This window comes from Paroedura picta, chromosome 5 (assembly GCF_049243985.1).
Source record: "Paroedura picta isolate Pp20150507F chromosome 5, Ppicta_v3.0, whole genome shotgun sequence".
NCBI classification, from domain to species: domain Eukaryota; kingdom Metazoa; phylum Chordata; class Lepidosauria; order Squamata; family Gekkonidae; genus Paroedura; species Paroedura picta.
Window position 1 is genome coordinate 100,244,024 of NC_135373.1, and position 9,679 is coordinate 100,253,702.

At 52.5% G+C, this 9,679-nt stretch overlaps 1 protein-coding gene across 2 annotated transcripts in view; it reads right to left on the bottom strand.

Annotated features, from left to right (window-relative positions):
- The window catches only part of MGAT3 (beta-1,4-mannosyl-glycoprotein 4-beta-N-acetylglucosaminyltransferase), a 65,888-nt gene extending 58,413 nt beyond the window's left edge, over positions 1-7,475 (bottom strand). The window contains exon 1 of one of the 2 annotated variants that reach the window (XM_077339454.1): positions 6,537-7,475. The gene's annotated coding sequence lies outside the window, so the exon portion shown is untranslated. The remainder of the gene's footprint in view (positions 1-6,536) is intronic. The other variant, XM_077339453.1, reaches the window with a different exon arrangement.
- Between the last annotated feature and the right edge of the window lie 2,204 nt (positions 7,476-9,679).

The window sequence follows — 9,679 nt, forward strand, 5'->3', positions numbered from 1 at the left end:
AAGGCATTTCCCCCTCAAAAGGTCACAGAAAAATGTCCTATGCCTGCTTTTTTAGAAAGTACAATGTCTTTGCCTTCAGGGCTGCAGCAAAGAATATGGTGCCAATGATGCCAGGGGGACTTCTGCCCTTCACGTGGAAGGTTCCCTCTGCGATCCCCTCACTATCCCTTCAGTTCAGGCTGGGCCCTCATGACAATCTTTCAGTCATCTGAAGGATGTACAGCGGAGCTAAAGTTCTCTCCCCCCCCCCCCATTTCACTATGATCTACAGTTTTTTGAAGCATTATAAAAACCTACAAAACATATTTGACCAGAGTCCATAATCGGTGGGGGGAAACGAACATGCATAGTTTCGGGTAACAACTCTACCACTTTCAGGTCTCTGAAAAGCAGTCATCTGTACTAGCCAATTCCAGACTGATTTCAACTCTGAGATTAGATTTCTGAGCCAATGTGCCATGCCCATAGATGTTCCAGGGTGTGTCATGTCAGAAATCCTTGGAGGGCACGAAGAGGGGAACTAACTACAGGGCTGTTCTTCAAGAAAGGGAACCACAGCAGTAACAACAAAGGGTGATGAGACAGAAGTCAACTTGTCTTATAAGAGGGAAAAGAAAGCTTCAAGGAATGAGTATGCACATGGAATGTTATTCTTGGCATTTGAGGTTCTGGAGTACCTGACCTCTGCTGCAAGAATGGGGGCAGGTGTTATGTATGACACAGTTTGTACTTTTGTGCATGCATGTGTTGGGGGAATGACTCAGTTCTCTTTACTCTCAACAAGGGGGTGTGCGTGAGTGAGAGGGTGGCTGAACGTCAAAAAAACAGAGGTGTACCATTTTCTGAAGACTAAGAGCTGATTCACACAAGCATGCTCATCCCACAAAACTGCAACAACAAGTGTTGACCGGCATATGCAAAAGTCTGGGCAAATCTAACACCAAAAGTAGCACCAAAAGCAACCAAACATCCCCGTCAAATGCCACGGTGCTCAAAGAAGCCAGTTTACAAGTTCAACTCTTTACCATCACGAAATGAATCATGAAGTGATGAGACATACAGAGATGTCTACACACGTGTGATCCGGCCCACTAACATTGTTAAGGAAGTTCTTGGCTCAAATTCTGTTATGAACTCCCCAGGTCTTAGGTAAGCCATTAGTTCAGGTAAGAAAATTCACGAAGTATCCAGAATCACTAGAGCAGGAAAGAATTCCATGGGCATTTAGCCTCCATTGTGCCAAATCCAGATGGCAGGCCTCGGTCCACATAAAAGATATCTTCTGTTTGCCACAGACACACCCAGCTGCATACCAAGAGTCCTGCTCTGAAGGGTTTTGTGGCAGACAAAACAAAGCAGCCATTCTTCACTACAACACTGGATCAGACCAGCAAACAGATCAATGCCTTCATGAAAACAGATGCAGGTTCAGCAGGGATGACAGCTAACCCTGGTGCTGAGGACAGTAGCAACTATGCAGGTGATCCAGAACTAGGAAGACTCTATCAGCAGCAAGGGAAGGACAAACACCAGATATGCAAGTGACTCTCAGCCCTGACCACAATCATGATGGTATAGGAAGCCCTTCTAGAGAGGACAGCAGCGACCAAGAGTCCAAGGACTCCATGCGCTCTGATGAAGCAGATGCTGTCAGAGGTTCATCCAGACTGGGTCAGGAACAAGATGACCTCTTGTTTGTAAGAGGAGGTTGTGGAGTGATCCCAACTAATTACAGAACCAACGCAGAAGGATCAAAGTGTCACTGTTCTTCAGAAAGGCCCTTGCAGAGAAGAAGGCCCACATCACCGCACTGAAAAACAACTGTGCTTTCTTCTCCAAATTGTCCATTACATACCAGACCAGAGGCTTTTTTCAAGCATGAGAATTAGCCATGGCCCAAACCTTCCATGAACAGGGCCTGGCAACCAAGCAGGCCTTCTAACGGTGCTCCAGACAGTAGCACAACCTTCTGATGCAGCCCTCCAGTTGGCTGTAATGGTACCAGATAGATGCTGTGATGGTTCAGATGCATAGATCAGGATCCTCCTGAACATCCCTATAGTCCATCAACACAAGGTACCTGCCCTATTCCTCGCCACACCAGAAGCTTGTGGACAGGCTTGGCCTGGTTGGGGATGCCTACACTGCACACATCCTTCAAGCAGAAAGAGAAGCAGAGATCTGCTTCTGCAGCAAGGAAGTTGGCACAGTGTCCTCTGCACCCTGGAATACAAAACTGAGCTACTCTTTTTTCTGGTGGGAACATGGTGCTCCTGATTCAAAAAGAAGTTAACGAAATGTACAGCACAAGCAGAGTCTGAATACATATTCAGGGGAAAAGGGATAAAGGATAAAAGTGCACTTTGAGCCATATGCTCTCAAGAAAGCAGCTGACCAGTCAGACACAGCATAGTCCATCCAGTCAGCAGACACAGACGTGGTTGTCAGCAGTGCTTCCAACTTGCAATGTGTTCACGTGCGAAGACATCCCAGGTACATGGCAAGACATGGAGGGTCAGGCGGCTCAGGCCCAATGAAAACTGTTTTATGGATTCTGCTTGATAGGACCTCATCCTCTGCTGCAAAAAGCACACACGCACAAAAGCTTTGGACACACGAAACTTATTTTCAGATGTGGAATCCTCAACACATATCCTTGATGCTATCATGGTGCTACATGAAAGGTGCATTAATATTTCGGAGTGCTAACACCAGTGGCTTGTGCAAAGTCAATGAAATAAGTTTTTTTAAAAAAAAATTATAATAATAACTATTAGTATTATTTTATTCTTATATCCCACCTTTCCCTGGTGGCTCAGTGGGTAACATCAAGTTAAAAAACATTCAATATATTTTGATAAATCATAACCATAAAACATTAATTAAGTCATTAATTAAGTAATTAAGTCAAGTTTTGAAATTAAGTCATCTCTTCATATAACTAAAACCCTTCTGGGGGAGGGGCTTGGTCGGTTTTTTGGTAGATCTCTTCAAGATAGTTGTCCGCCAAATTTTCAGACAGGGAGACCAGGCTGGGCCAGGGCTGAATAGGCCCTGGCCCTGATCAAGATCAGTTTTACTTCCTTGGGGCCACGGACCCAGCAGGATTTTACAAGAAGATCTTGATCCTAAGAGAATCTCACCAATACAGGTGACTCTGAAAGAAAACAAGAAAACACTCATCCTGGGAGAACATGGCTGGGGGAACAGGTATTTTAATGAAATCCAGAGTTATCTAGGCCTAGAGCTGGTAAGGGGAAAGTATCCCCAAGGGGATACTTCTGAGCCAAGCTTAGGAAAAGTGCGATGAACTGATGTACCATAGAGATTAAGGGAGCATGTTGATGCCTGTCCAGTGCTGCAAAGTCATCCTCCATTGCACTCGTCTTTGCTTGGGGAAGGAGACTGTTTCCCGGAATAACAGTAGGAACATTACATACTTTGCAAACCAAACAGCCACCATAAACAAAACAAGAGCTTACATTTACAGCTAAAATAGATAAATGGCCACAGCTAAGTTTGTACAAATCATTTACTGGGAGGCTCTCTGGTGTTAATGTTAGGTCAGTGATTAATATCATTTTACAGAGATAGTAACCCCTCAGATATTGGTCCACATGTGCATGGAAGGAAGCAGGATTACGCCTGCCAGCCCCGGCCCTCCATGCATTCTGATGAACGTCTGGAGCGAGACCATATTTATGCACGTAGGATCTCCCACATGATTAGGACTGCTGCACCGAAAAGCAGACTGTGTAGGTGTCACTGAAGATGTTCATGCAGATGTTGGGCAGAGCTTGCGTGCCCAATCCCAGGCCCTCTAGTCAACACGTAGACAAAGAGGTCTAGTCTCTTACTTCCCTTTTGTTCTCCCTTTTTCCCTAAATGCCGCATGAATGTGTATGTGATTTAAGGGGATGTTATAAAATTTCATATTACATGGTGAACATGTATTTTTAGTCTATGTTCCCATGCATTTTCTGTTCGCCATGTAATAATTCTGTTTGGGCTTCACAATCCTCAGATGGAACAGCTGCTTGATACTGCTAGGGTTGAGAAGTGAGAAATTTAAAATTCAAAAACCCAGAATATTTCAAAAGCGGCATGCATTTTAAGACAGATCCATATCATGTAATGGTATTTCCCCCAGTCAGGGAAAATTAGGGATTTTTGTGATTTTTGTATCGCATTACATCTTGAATTGTGGTTAATGGGGTTTTAGCTTAGTTTTAAGGGGTATTTTATTAGGGGATTTTAAAATTGTATATTGTGTTGTGACCGCCTCAAGCCTCCGGGGGTGGGCGGGATATAAATCAAATAAATAATAAGAATGTCTGCATGTCCATAGCAGACAGCTGATCCTTTTAACCTAAAGTGCACAATTTGATTAAAGAAAATATGTGAGAATCACTGAGAAATTGCATGCAAACTGTTTTCTAAAGCAGTGGTCCCCAACCCCCGGTCCGGAGACTGGTACCGGTCCTTGGATCAATCGGTACCGGGCCGCAGCTCCTCCTCTTCCTCCTCCCCGCATGCTGCCTTGGGGGCTGCCCTGCCACTTTGTCCCCGGATCACCTTTGGTGCTCTCCAGTGGCCGTCATGGCTGGGGCTCCCCCTCAGCGTGGCACTGCGCAGCTGCTGCTCGCAGCGCCCCCCAGTGGGCAGCGGGAAGTCCGGGGCACTGGTGGGAAAGCAAGGGGAGCAGGGTCTCGGGTGGCGGCGACGTCCCTCGGTAAAAGACTACCCCCTCCCCGGGCTTCAGTAAAATTGTCAAGCATTGACCAGTCCCCAGTGATAAAAAGGTTGGGGACCGCTGCTCTAAAGCAGTGGTCCCCAACCCCTGGTCCGGAGACAGGGACCAGTCCGTGGATCAGCCAGTACCGGGCCGCATCTCCTCCTCGTCCTACTCCCCGGCTGCTGCCTCGGGGGCTGCCCTGCCACTCTGCTGCCGGCTCACCTTTGGTGCTCTCCGGTGGCTACCATGGCTGGGGCTCCCCCTTGGCATGGCACTGAGCAGCTGCTGCTGTCAGCGCCCTCCAGCAGGAGGCGGGAAGTCAGGGGTGCCGGCGGGAAAGCAAGTGGAGCAGGGGATCAGGCGGCAACGACATCCCTCAGCAAAAGACTGCCCCCCCCCAGGCCTCAGTAAAATTGTTGAGCGTTGACCAGTCCCCGGTGATAAAAAGGTTGGGGACCACTGCTCTACAGTACAATGCTAAACACTGTACAGGATAGGTTTTCTGTCTGTCCAGTCCTACCGGCTACAGCTCTTCACTCCTTTCACATCGAGTTAGGTCGCTCTTTAGGGGTGACTGGAAAGGGTTTCATTGTGGGCCAAGGTATCTCAGCAGGTGTCCCTCTCAAATTGGGAGGGGACCATATGGGAATAGCCCATCCTTTCCTCTCATCATCCCCCCCCCTGCCACTTCCCACCTTCCATTTCTGTGAATACAGCCTAAGCCAGACTACAGCTGCAACGCAGACCCTGCTTCCCTCCCTACATCTCTGTGGAGATGGCGTGGACAACTACATACATTTCACAGCAACCGAACTGCACAGGAAGACTTCTACACGGATAGATCTACAGCTGACAAAATCCTGAAGCATTACCAGGAGCCCTAAAGATGTGGGAAATGAACCATAGCCTGTGTATTAAAACATGTCAGGGGATTCTTTTTTTAAAAGCTGAGTAAGAAGGGGAGGTAGGACCGTAAATATCTCTGTTTGTTTATTCCGATGGCATCGGTACCCTTGCCACTATTTCTCCCTCTGCTTGATGCCCAGAGAATGCTGCAGGCTTGGCACAAATGCACCACCAATGCCCTCCTGGCACGGAGAGTGCGGGCAGCAGATGGGTTGCTGCTGCAGTGCTTGTGTGTTTGTGGGCTTCCAGTGCTGCTTGAGAAGTGTGTGCGGCGTGTGTGTGGTGAACAGTGCGGAGAGGAAGACCGAGAGTGGGCTTGTGATCAAGGCTTTGTGTTGCCTACAGTGCACAGGTACACAGAGAGATGCTGGGATTACGGCATCTCTGAAAGGGAAGCCTCTTTGGTTTGCTCAGGTGGCAAATGTCCCCTGCGGATACAGGTGGGTTTCCTCCTTCGGACGCTTCTGGAGGACCCCTCCTCCACAAGTCCCCTTCCAATAGCATAAGCTACAGCAGGGATCATCCCTGTCGTCCCTTTCCATCACAACACACAAGCACGCTTATGACAAAGTCTCAGAGGCAGGAACATGAAGTGCGCTTGGGGTTTCCTCACTGGCATGGTGGGGCAGATTGCGGGCTTTTGCTGGCCACATTTCAGGGAAGGGGCCGATTGTGACCACCCCGCTGGCCCTGAGGAGCCATCAGAGGACTGCCCGTCCAGATGCTGTCTGTCCCCAACTGCCCACCATCCCGGTTCCCTGTCCAAATACAAAGAGGGAGTCAGGCAGGCAGGGATGGGGGGGGGGCGAGCAGAAGGGGAATTGGGGAGGTGGGTGCGGGAAGGGGCAGCAGAGGCCGGGAGGCAACGTCCCCCTACCCCCCCTCGCTCACTCACCCATCGCCCGTTGTCTTTCAGCAGCGAGGGCGGGGGCTCCTCTGCCTCCTGAGCCCCCGGCAGCGGGGAGATGCTGGGATCCGCCGCCGCAGCAGCAGAAGCAGCAGCAGCCTCTGGCCCCATCCCGGATGCCGGATGCAGCCGCGGCCGCCCCCCGGCATGGCTCAGCCTGGGCGAAGGTCTCCCACCCCGGCCTGCCCCCCGCCGGCCGAGCCAGCGATGCCAACCCGGGGGCAGGAGGGTGGCGGAGGAGGGGCAGCGCCGCCAACCCGGCCCGCCGGCGCGCAGCCTGCCCTGCCGCACCAGCTCCGGGGCCGCCGCCGCCGCCGCCAGAGAGCGAGCGAGCGAGAGAGAGCGAGAGCAAAGAAGGGGCTCCAGGGCCCGCCGCCTCCCCCTCCTGCGCGGCCCCCTGCAGTCGCTGCCGCCGCCAGAGGCTAGGGGGATGGCGCGGCGGTCAGGTGGGGAGGAGGGCTGCTCCCGTCGGCCACGGCGGGCCACCGGCGGCAGGTCTCAGCGCGGCTGCGGATGCCGCCGCCGCCGCAATCCTGGCCAGCCCTTTGTGCGCCTCCGGCCCCCCGGCCGCCACAGCGCCGGCCCCACGCGCTCCCCGCGTAAAAATAGCCCCGGCGCCTCCCCCGGGCGCCCCGCGGGGCGGCGAGAGGATGGCGCGCGGGCGGACGGGCGGGCGCGAGGGCGGGGGGCGCCGATTAAGTCATCCGAGCACCGGCAGGGCCCCCCGCGCAGCCCTTGCGCCGAGGCAGGAGGCGAGATTTTTCGAGGGGGGGGGGAGGAGGAGACGCAGCCGGCCCCGCCCCGACCAGCAACGCAAAAGCGACCGCCAGGAATGCGCCCGAGATGCGAGCGAGCCGGGGACGGCAGGTTTACAGCGCGGAGCCCGCCCGCCGGCTCTCCTGCCCCTGCAATGGGAAGGAATACAAAGGGACGCCTTGTGCTGGGGAAGGGGAAGGGGAAGGGGAGGGGGAGACGGGCGGGGGAGGGGGAGGAGACGGGTGGGTGGGCTTTTCGCCGCGCCTCAGCCGCCGAGCGCTTGCTCTGGCTCGCCGAAAGCCGCCGCGGGCGCTGGCCCCGGGCGCAGGGCACCTGAGAAAGGGGCGCGGGGAGGCCGCGGGTCCGCTGCGGTGCGTGGGAGGCCTGATGCCACGATCTGTAAAATGGGCCCAGTGGAGGAGACGGCGCCTCGAGGGACTGTGGCCAAGGCCGATCAGCGAGAGGGGCCCTGTCTCCGCACCCCCCCCCCCCCAGTAGGACAGCCCGGGCCGGACGCGAGCCATCACCACACACACCCCAACTCCAGAAATCTCCCCGAGGCCCACGGACAGGCCCCTGGAACTCCATGGAGGCCCTGTGGCTCCCTCTGGCTCAGCCACCTGGCACCTGGACATTTTGTGAAGACGTCTCCCCTCCTATTGTGCCGTAAATGTGGAGCCCGCCTTCCTTTATATGTGGTTGGAACATGGCTCTGGACAGTAGACCTTTTGCTGGGGGTCGGGCGCATCCTCCCCTGCACTCAAAGGGCACTCTTGGGCCACCACCTTTTTTGCCCCGTATCCTGGCAAACACAATAGTGAATGACCCCGGGGGGGGGGGGATTAAACTCTGCAGTGGCTCCAACAGGCACCCAAAGACAATGTGTACAACCTCAGTACTGGCAATTGATGACATAACTCCTTCCTCACAGCCCGCCATGAAAGCTTTTCACTCACCTAGTCCAACCTCCTGCAGAACGCCCCACCAAGTCCCTCCAGTCTTTCTGCAGTATTTGGTATGGAAGAGCTACCCAAAGGAGTCTCAGAGCAGCCTACAATCACGTATCCTTCCTCTCCGCACAACAGACACCCTGTGAGGCAGGTAAGGCTGAAAGCTCTAAGAGAACTGTGACTGGCCCCAGGTCACCCTGCTGGCTGCACATGGAGGAAAAGGGAATTCAAACCTCATTGTCCAGATTAGAGCCTACTGCACTGATAGGAAATTGCCCAAAGAACAGGAAGAGAGAGGGAAAAGGGTTCTGAGAGAAAATCTCTATGTTAAGGAGTCTCAAAGATGCTTACAAACATCTTCCCTTTCTCTTCCTACAATAGGCAGGTGCCAGGCAGTGGGTAGGTGTGACTGAGAGCTCTGAGAGAACTGTGACTGACCCAAGGTCACCCACTTGGCCTCATATGGAGGAGCAGGGAATCATATCCAGTTTGCCAGCTTAGAGCCTGCTGTTGGCCCAGATGAGCTGGACAATCTGAATTGTCTATGCAGTACGGGAGCAGCAGGGGTGAATGAATCAGCTTTATTCTTTCCTCACCTGCATCAACCACTAGTCAGGGCTCAGAGCTGCTGCTGTGTCATCTCTTGGATTAGTGGGTTTTGTAATGCCTGGAGTTCCTTGGAATTTTTTAAACATAAGAATAACATGAGAATGGCCACGTACATCCCACTACCTTAACAGAAAAAGATGAAGAGTTGGTTCTTATATGCCGCTGTCCACAAATGTACACACCCATATTCCATGGGACATAGGAAAGATTTGTGAGAGAAGTCACAGAAATTTTGGGTTTATGTTTGTGTATGTGCATTTGTGAAAAAGAGCCTCTTGTAGCGCAGAGTGGTAAGGCAGCGATATGCTGTCTGAAGCTGTCTGCCCATGAGGTTGGGAGTTCAATCCCAGCAGCCGGCTCAAGGTTGACTCAGCCTTCCATCCTTCCGAGGTCGGTAAAATGAGTACCCAGCTTGCTGGGGGGTACACGGTAATGACTGGGGAAGGCACTGGCAAACCACCCCGTATTGAGTCTGCCATGAAAACGCTAGAGGGCGTCACCCCAAGGGTCAGACATGACTCGGTGCTTGCACAGGGGATACCTTTACCTTTACCTTTATGTGCATTTGCTTGCTGTTGCTAAGAGCATGTGAAGAAGAAGAAGAGTTGGTTCTTATATGCTGCTTTTCTCTACCCAAAGGAGTCTCAAAGTGGCTTACATTCGCCTTCCCTTTCCTCTCCCCACAACAGACACCCTGTGAGGTAGGTGAGGCTGAGAGAGCCCTGATAGAACTGCTCAGTCAAAACAACTTTCTCAGTGCTGTGGCAAGCTCAAGGTCACCCAGCTGGCTGCATGTGGGGGAGCGCAGGATTTTCT